The 9532-nt window shown below is 52.2% G+C and overlaps 1 long non-coding RNA gene across 1 annotated transcript; it reads left to right on the forward strand.

Moving 5' to 3' along the window:
• Positions 1–4151: 4151 nt before the first annotated feature.
• LOC134472429 (uncharacterized) lies at positions 4152–7881 on the forward strand. The gene is made up of 2 exons (XR_010042238.1): positions 4152–4955; positions 7759–7881. It is a non-coding gene; the product is annotated as an uncharacterized LOC134472429 (long non-coding RNA).
• Positions 7882–9532: the final 1651 nt, after the last annotated feature.

The following is a 9532-nucleotide window of genomic DNA, read 5'->3' on the forward strand; positions in this document are numbered from 1 at the left end:
CATGTGGAAGGCAACAGTGCGCCACCTTGAGACATTGCCTGCTGGAGCCATCCCAGTTCGAACATTGGTTCTCATCCAATCCTGCTGATTCCAGAGGAATAGTGGAAAAAAGAGGGATCATAATGGATTCCAGGTGTCACTAGCAAGGGATAGACACACTGCCTCAAGCTAGGACAGAGAGCAGCAGACCCAGGGCTCAGCCCTTCTTGATCTAGAAGTATTTATGAACTCATTCAATAAGAGAGCCTTTAACAGAGAAAATCTGCAAAATAGCCAGGAATTGGTAAGTCATATTAATACAGCCCAGGAGAACCATCCCTGGTGAACATGGCAGAGCCAGCATCACGGTGAGACCTTGCTGGAGCCTTGGCATCATCTTTCCACTGCCTCTCGCTGCTCTGGGTTCCCAGAGTTCCTGGCTGAGGCCTCAAGGGCAGGCCAAGCCCAGGGTGCACTGGTAACTGAAGCCACATGATGCCCGGCGTAGTTCTGTGTGTCCCTAGCCTTGTCCTAAGGCAAAGGAAAGGACCTGGATCTCACTGTGGAGCTCACAGATCTCCAGAGAGACTGGATCTCTGCTCACTTCTCTGTCTCCTCCCTCCCTCCAGGTGTGTGTCTCTGACCAGGGGAACTCACCAATGCCTCCACTTGCAGCACATGCAGCAGGACCACTGGCAGCATGCACACTTTCCAGCTCTTCTCATGTGGGCTTCTCTGAGGCATTTTTAGTTCTGTACTTCTGTGCTGTACATTGCCTCTGGCCCCTCCCTCTCGTCCTGCAAGAGCTCTTCTGCCTCAGCTCCCTGCAGAACCTCAGCTTCCTGTATCCCGCCTCAAAGCCCTGTCCCTATCCTTCCCATCATGCCCTGAGGCCTCCATCCCCTTAGACCCCACCCCCTTCCCTGATGGCTGTTGAAGCCATGTCCCAGGCTGGATCTGAACATCTTCTCCTGGATGCACATTTCCAGTTGCACACTGTAAATAGCTGAACTTTATACAGGTGAGTTATGGCTTAACATGGATGCTAACAAGGAAGAGTTGACATCCAGCCCTCTCCTCACGGTGGGTCAGCCTCTCCAGCCTCTGACGTGGCTCCACATCCAACTCGGCTCCCCTCTCCGCACGCTCCACAGCACAGCTGACAATTACAACTGCTTGGCGCAGCTCCTTAACTTCAGTTTCCCTATGGCCTCTGTCATTGGTACCTAACATTTCCCACCCATGACACCTACGTCTGGTTTCCTGGTGAGCATCTGCTCGTTCCCCAGCACCCCTGCCAACCTCGGGGCCACTGATCCATGATGGGCATCTCTCCCACATCTCAGTGCCCAGCCCCGTTCAGAGAGGAGAAATCAATCAACAGTAATAGCGATGACACAAAGACAAACCAGATATCATATACAGAAATAAACAAATGCAGCAATACCACCATTAGCAACAGGAAAGAAGCCAGCTGCAATAATACACACGAAAAGGCTTGTGCTGATGGAGTCGGTTTCCCTCTCCCAGGACCTGGGTTAGCGCTGTGCCTCTTTGTTTTTCACTCTATATTGCCTTCTGTTTTGCCTTCTCCAAAAATTTTTAGCTTCCTTGGTTCCCTGAACTTTCTTCTCTGTCTCCCATTGTAGTGGTTCTCCAGGTACCTGGATTCGGGTCACAAAGAGACCATCATCTGCTTATTGCAGCTTCTACCGCACAATCTTGATTTACTCCTTCAGATACGATAGAAAGTATGCTTTTCTAAACTCAGAAAGTGGCACTCTGAACACTTTTGTGATCTGATCTTTGAAATGCATTTGCATGTGTTATTGTACATTTTAGTCACAGCCACACTTGGACTGCTATTGTAGACAGGCTGAGTTTGCCACACATGAGTAATCAGATCCACTGTGCTGTTTCTGACACAAGATAAGACTATCCTAAGGTGTAGCTCAGTGGGGCCTCAGACTGCTCTCCTGACTCGAGGTGAGGGGCTCCAGAGCGCACAGATCTCTCCATCCCCTGGAAGGCTGCCACCCCCAGGTTGAGGTTGGAGCATCTTAGATGAAGGCTCCACCCACCTGCATGTGCAGAGCCAGTGTCCTCTGCTCTCAGTAACCAGGGTGCACAAAGCCAGAGACCCTCAACACCTCCCATTCCTGCATCCCACCGCCCTGGGCCCGCTCTTACATTGCTCATCACCATAGCACTGCTGTTACATCCTGTCGCCCTTGGGCCCTGGGTGTGGCATGGAGCTCACCCCCTTGCTCCTTCGTGGCCCCATGTCCTGCAGCTGCATTCCCCTGCTCCTATACCACGGCCTGCCAGCCCTGGCCTTGCTGTGGAATCTAACACACCCTTCCCAAGCTACTCGGTCTCCACTGTGCCGCTGGCCTCTCCACAGGACCCAGAAGCCCCCTGTCTGTACTGAAAGGTGGCGATGTCCCAAGCAGCCCAGCCTCCCAGACCCTGGACTGCTGCTGCCACCAGCCTCAGAGTCAGATGATGATGGCTTTCTCCCTGTCCACTGTGCCCATTTTCCGTCTTTCTCAGCATATGTTACCCACCAGCTGCGCGCCCTCCTCTCTCTACCTGCCCCTCCTCTTCATCTATTCCCCGACTGAAGACCCCAGCTGCGTCTCCCTTTCTCACCCTCCTCCCTCCCCCATCCTCACTCTGCAGTCAACCCAGATGTCACCCACCATCTTCCCTGGCTCAGTGAGTTACATAGTGACTTCAAGTCTCAAGCTCCCTAGTGCCACTGTCCTTCAAATACTGACACTTGCTGTCCAGGTGAGGATGTGCTCACCTGGGACACCCCCTTCAGACCCTTGAGCTCCAGCCCCCGAAGAGAAAGCAACAAATTGAACAATTTCAAGACAGAATGAGAAAGCACAGAAAGTGTTATGGTAGATCTGAAAAAGCACCAAAGAGACTAAAGAATTTAAAAATAAGAAAGCAGATAAGAAATATGAGCAGCTATGAAACAGATGATCCACTTTGCACTAAGAATAATGGCAGGGGCCAGGGATTTGGCTCAGCGGCACAAGCGCCTGCCTGGCAAGTACACAGTCAGGAGTTCGATCCCTGGTACCAGGGAGAGAAGACTGTGGCCCACTGTGCACCACTATTCCAAGCCCCCCTCTCGTGCCTTTCTGCAGAGTCTAGGGCCTGGCAAGAGCCTGGAGTGAACGCCGAGTACCCTGCTCACACTGGACAGCTCTGGCACTCGCCCAGCCTGGAGCGCCCATGGGGCTGGCAGAGGCCCCGCTGAGCTCAGCTCCCCCAAGTACCCAGTGTGCTGCCTGAGTTACACCAGAGACTCCTCTGTGACCAACTCCTCTCAGCCTCTGCTGCCTGGAGGAACTGATGGACACAGGGTAGGAACTCCCTGACGTCCCGCCTCTTCCCCTTCCACTGAGGACTTAGCTAAGGGCTAAGCCAGCCACCCATCATTCCTTCTTTTGAACACAAATTCTTCTTGTGACCTAGATGTGTACCAGGGCAGAGCGGGGGACTCCAGCAAGCAGGGCCTTGGTGCTGCCCTGTGACATGGCAGAGGGCAGGTGGTCATGGGCAAAAGAGATTGGTGCACATGGTTAGATAACCAGATCAGGGCTCAAGCTGTGTGATGAAGTCACTCCCGCCAGAATCGCATTGATCCATTCTTGTAGACTTAGCTCGTGACCTAATCGGTTCCTAACAATCCCCCTGTCCCTCAAAACAGGGACGCTGAACTTTACCAGGAGTTTTGAAGGCTATGCAGACCCTTGCACCACCTGCTTTCCCCCGCACTGGGGCAGGCAGCACCTGGGGCAGATGCAGGTGGGATTTCCCAGTGCCATGGGCATCATTGGCCAAGACTCTCCAGGGCTGGGATCCCAGCTCTGCTGGACACTCTCAGAGCTCAGGCACCTTCTGCGAGGACTAGGTTGAGCGATGCAGCAGCTGAGCCCATGGAGAGCCTCCCTGCGAGATGTGAGGATGCTTCATAGCCCACATCCCAGCCCCCGTAACTGCCGATAGCAGACTCGTCCCTGAAATGCTAGATTAGAATGCTGTGCTAACCAGTCTGTGCATTCCATTTGTCCTCATAATCCCAAGAGAGAAATTTCTGGGCTGTGGTAACTGGAGTCCATATATAAGATCAGTGAGAGCAGAGTACGAGGTGTCCCTGACATAGGTAAGCTGAGAGTGTGCCTTGTCTTCTCATTCTAGGGCAGGCATTCGGTATGAATTGTACCATGTCATTGTGACAAGCAGACTGGCAGCAATGGTTTTATCTAACATCATGCCCTCTGTGTGGATGCCTTCAGCCACCCACTCACAGTACCTGGACACATAGGGCCTGCACTTAATGACACCTCAGAGCCTGCTCTGCTCACAAAAGTGTCACACAGTGAGTTTCTCCCCAGGACTCCGGGCCAGAGGATGTGAAAAAGCCTGCCAGGCAGGTAAATCCTGAAATAGGACACTTGTTGGGAGCCGCAGCCCCGAGCCCGGTCGCCTCACTTGGCGGACGTGAGGCCTGTAGTAAAGAGTAAAGCCTGAGGTAGATTACCCCTCCCATCGAGCACGTTAGTTTCCTGCTTACCGCGTAAGCAACCCGCTCAACAATATAGTCTGCCTGGCAACTGATGATGTTAGCCAATCAGCTTGCCTTGCTTACTTTAACATGATTGGACACTGTATCCGTATATATACTGGTGCCACCCCTGGGGGGGAAGAAGAAGCCCGGAAGTAGAAGCCCAGAAGGAGCCGCGGGGAGCGGACCAGAGGAGGCTTCGGCTGGGAGCGATCCCAGGGCAGGCTGTACGGAGAAGAAAATAAAAAGAAAAGGTTGTCCACTGCCAGACTTTGTCGTGTGTCCTTCCTGCCGGCCGGGAGCGGACATCGACATTTGGAGGCCCGCCCGGGGACTGATCACCCCCGCGACGTGGAAGTGGACAACGCTCCAGTACAGAGCTGCGAGACAGGTGAGTTGGGGATAAGCCTGGGCTCTGGGTGGCGCGCACCTACAGGGCTTTTAGACTCCCCTCAGGCTCACGCGTAAGTGGCGGATTCCTTGGGCCTCACGCGGTGAGTAACATATTAAAAGATGGGAAACATGCTAGGTAGTAACATTAAGAGCGAGGGTGGTTGTGGAGAAAGCTCTCAAGAGCTTACAAAAGTACGCAGGGTATTTGAGCAGGCCCAGTCAGGGAGCTCCCGAGAGGGGCCCGTCAAGGGGAACAAAGATGCTAAGGAGAAGGACGGGGCTCTAGCCTCGGAGTCGTCTGACTCCGAGGACGAGGGAAAGTTGAATGGCAAGGAGGCCAAAGAGACCAGCTGTCAGGAGCCTAAGTCGCTCGATAAGGAGTCGCAGGGTTCTTTCCCAGTAATTCAGGGTACCACAGAGCCATTTGTTGACTTTGTGGCCCGAATGCAAGATGCTGCCGATAAGATATTTTCTGATCCGGGAGTGGCTCGACCGCTGGTAAGGCAGCTGATTTTTGAGCAATGTACAAAGGAGTGCAAGGCAGCGATAGCTCCTCATAAGAACAAGGACCTCAACGCCTGGATTAGGATATGCAGAGAGATAGGGGGGCCGCTCTCCAACTCGGGAGTGGCTGCTCTCCTGGCCGCGGCTATACAGCAGAGGGGACCTCGCGGGTTAGAAGGGGAATGTAAGGCTAAAGGGTGTTTTGCCTGCGGGGAGCCAGGACACATTAAACGTCACTGCCCAAACAATGCAGATGCTAGGCCTCGCCCTAGGAATGAAGAACCATATGTTTGTGGGCGATGCAAGAAGGGATCACACAAAGCTGAGGAGTGTAGGTCGGTCTTTGATGCTCAGGGCAACCGTATTTGTGGACAAGATGCTAGAGAGCCAAAAAACGGCCAGAGGGGGCCCCCTTCACAGGCGGGCCCCCGCCCCAGAGACAGGACAGCTCAGGGTGGCAGCCTTCAACAAGGGCCACCCCTGGGTCAGCAGGTGTGGACCTCAGTGTCGCCTCCAGACTTATACAGAAGGTCACCATTAGGACGGATGGCGTTAGGACCCTAAATGACATGCAAAAGCTATTGGGAGACATTAATTGGATTAGGCCATATTTACATATACCAAATTCAGATCTCAAACCCCTGTTCGACCTTCTGAAGGGAGACCCAGATATAGCCTCCCACAGGAGGCTCACTCCTGAGGCAAGAGCTGCCTTACAGAGAGTGGAGGAAGCCTTAGGTGGGGCTACCTTACACAGAATTGAACCAGGGCGACCCTTTGATGTCTGTTTGCTACAGACTAGTCTACAGCCCACAGCGGTGATTTGGCAGAAAGGACCATTACTGTGGATACACCCTAAGGTCTCACCTGCAAAAGTCATAGAGCATTACCCGGAGGCAGTCGCTTCATTGGCCCTTGAAGCGCATGATAGAGCTGTCCAACATTTTGGCTCAGGACCACAAGCCATCCGAGTACCCTATACCGCCAGCCAGATCAAGACCCTGGCTGCCTGCATAGATACATGGGCCATTCTGAGATGTGTTTTCCATGGGGATATAAACAATCAATACCCTAAAGACCCTATCTTGTCATTTGTCACTCAGCACCCTATAATTTTTCCAAAGGTTACTGCCTCTGAGCCATTAGTCCCAGCAACTACAATATACACAGATGGCTCTAAGACGGGGATAGGCGCCTATGTGATCCTAGGCAAGCCCCCGGTTACCATACAATTTGAACCTGATCAGCCTCAGGTGGTAGAACTGCAGATCGTTAAAATGATTCTTGAACGGTTCTCAGAAGCCATTAATATTGTCTCCGATTCTAGGTATGTGGTCAATGCTATGCAAGTGCTTGAGACTGCCGGTTTAATTAGATCCACTTCCACAGTGGCTGGGCTGTTCCTGTCTATCCAGACATTGCTTCAGAACAGACACCATAAGGTCTTCACCACCCACATAAGAGCACATACATCCCTGCCGGGGCCCATGGCACAGGGGAATGCGGCTGCTGACACTGCCACTCGCCCGTTATGGATTTTTACCTTACTAACACCAATCGAGCGAGCCCGTGCCTTCCATGATAAGTTTCATGTCAATGCCAGGACACTAGCAAACCATTTCCATGTTTCTAGAGCAGATGCACGAGATATCGTGCGACTATGTGACTCCTGTGCCACATACAAACCTGCCATACCGATGGGAGTAAACCCTCGAGGTTTGATCCCTGGTGATGTTTGGCAGATGGACATCACACATATACAGGAGTTTGGGACTCTTAAATATGTTCATGTTTCCACAGACACCTGTTCTCACGTCATATTTGCAACAGCAGAAACAGGTGAAAAAGTGTCTAATGTGATCAATCATTGCCTGGCGGCTTGGGCCGCATGGGGCAAACCAAAAATATTAAAAACTGATAATGGACCAGCCTATATAGGCAAAGCTTTCAATGAGTTCTGCAAAATGATGGAGGTTCAATTAAAACATGGTATCCCATACAATCCCCAAGGTCAAGGAATCATTGAGAGGGCTCATAGAAGCCTCAAAGAAATTTTACAAAAACAAAAAGGGGGAGTAGGCCAAGGCCTGGCCCCAAAGGCACGATTATCCATGGCACTATTCACACACAATTTTTTAAATTTAAATAATGATAATCGCTCCCCAGCTGTGGAGCACTGCAACCCTTCCCCCAACCATAAAGGGTGGGTGAAGTGGAAAGATGTCCTGACAGGACAATGGATGGGCCCGGATCCAGTGGTCAGCTGGAACCGAGGCGCGGTTTGTGTTTTCCCACAGGAATCGGGACGAGAACCACTGTGGATACCGGAGAGACTGACACGGGCAACAAAGCCCTCGACTGAAGATCAGACCTGCCCTACTGGAGATCCATCACAGACCAACCAACAAGATGAATAGAAATAGCGGTAGCCCAAAATGGACAAGAAGATCCTCAGGCATATGCATGGCTCGCTCGCCTAGCCTACGACCGAGTCTAGGGGTGGTGAGCTTCCCACACTCCTCCTCTAAAAAATTATGACATAGCTGGGTAGGAGAGTCAATGACGGGTAAGAGCGTACTCCCCCGGTGCGACTCAACCTAAGCCAGGCCCTACCCCATTCTGCACGTAAGCCGCTGGACTGTTAGATGCTGCCCAGGTCTAAATTTCTCTCCGAGGGGATTTCTTTACGGAGAGGAAATGAGTGCAAGCTTGTGTGCATCCAGGTTCCGTCCAGTTTGTGCCTGGCCCTAGAAAAAGGACGAGGGCCTCAGGGCCTTGGCAGACCATGGGACGGCCGACCAGGGTCTAAGCCAAGGACCTACGGTGGGCCTACGCATAGGGCATAAGCCTCTGCACCCAGTCCAGAAAGGGCTACGATGCGCACATTCATAAAAAATAAAAAAGGGGGAGATGTTGGGAGCCGCAGCCCCGAGCCCGGTCGCCTCACTTGGCGGACGTGAGGCCTGTAGTAAAGAGTAAAGCCTGAGGTAGATTACCCCTCCCATCGAGCACGTTAGTTTCCTGCTTACCGCGTAAGCAACCCGCTCAACAATATAGTCTGCCTGGCAACTGATGATGTTAGCCAATCAGCTTGCCTTGCTTACTTTAACATGATTGGACACTGTATCCGTATATATACTGGTGCCACCCCTGGGGGGGAAGAAGAAGCCCGGAAGTAGAAGCCCAGAAGGAGCCGCGGGGAGCGGACCAGAGGAGGCTTCGGCTGGGAGCGATCCCAGGGCAGGCTGTACGGAGAAGAAAAATAAAAGAAAAGGTTGTCCACTGCCAGACTTTGTCGTGTGTCCTTCCTGCCGGCCGGGAGCGGACATCGACAGACACTGTCATTGTGGGACTGAAAGATGAGGAGGATGGTACCTTCTGGGAAGGGTCACGTGGGAAAGGTCACTTTTCTTCCTGGGCATTCTGTGCAAGTTGCTGCAGAACTCAGGGATGAGCAGGAGCCAATACCTAACACCATACAGCAATTCCTACAGTGGGAAATCACCATGCTGTAATGGTCTAGCCACAGCTCCGCCATAGGACGGCTCTCGACTAGACCACAAGCGCCCCACACTGCCAACTAGGGAAGAAATTTCCTGGCACTCAGAGCCTTGGGCATGCATGGCCTTGTTCCATACAAAGGACCCTTGTCACTTCCTTCCTTTTTTCTTATTTTCTTCTTGCCTTCCTCCCATCTTTTCTGACCACCTTCTATGAGTGGCCCTCTGTAATTAGGTGATGAAACCGTTCATTGATCAGCACCCAGGATACCTGGTTTTCTGTTCCTGTGACAAAAATGCCTGAGCAAAAATTAACTTGCCAGGGCTGGAGATTTAGCTCAGCGGCATAAGCACCTGTCTTGCAAGCAGGCAGTCGTGAGTTCGATCCTCAGTACCAATAAAAAGGAAAAAGACAAAAAAAAAAATTAACTTGCCAAGGAAGGTTTGCTTGGCTCATGGTTTCAGGGGCTTCAGTCCATGGTTAGTTGACCCAGGCCTTTGGGCTGTGCTAAGAACATAGTGGTGGAGAGCATATGGTGAAGCAAAGGTCCTCAGCCCATGGCAGCTGAGA

Source organism: Cavia porcellus, unplaced genomic scaffold, assembly GCF_034190915.1.
Source record: "Cavia porcellus strain 051 isolate PalLab524CR breed Dunkin Hartley unplaced genomic scaffold, mCavPor4.1 scaffold_23, whole genome shotgun sequence".
Lineage (NCBI taxonomy): Eukaryota > Metazoa > Chordata > Mammalia > Rodentia > Caviidae > Cavia > Cavia porcellus.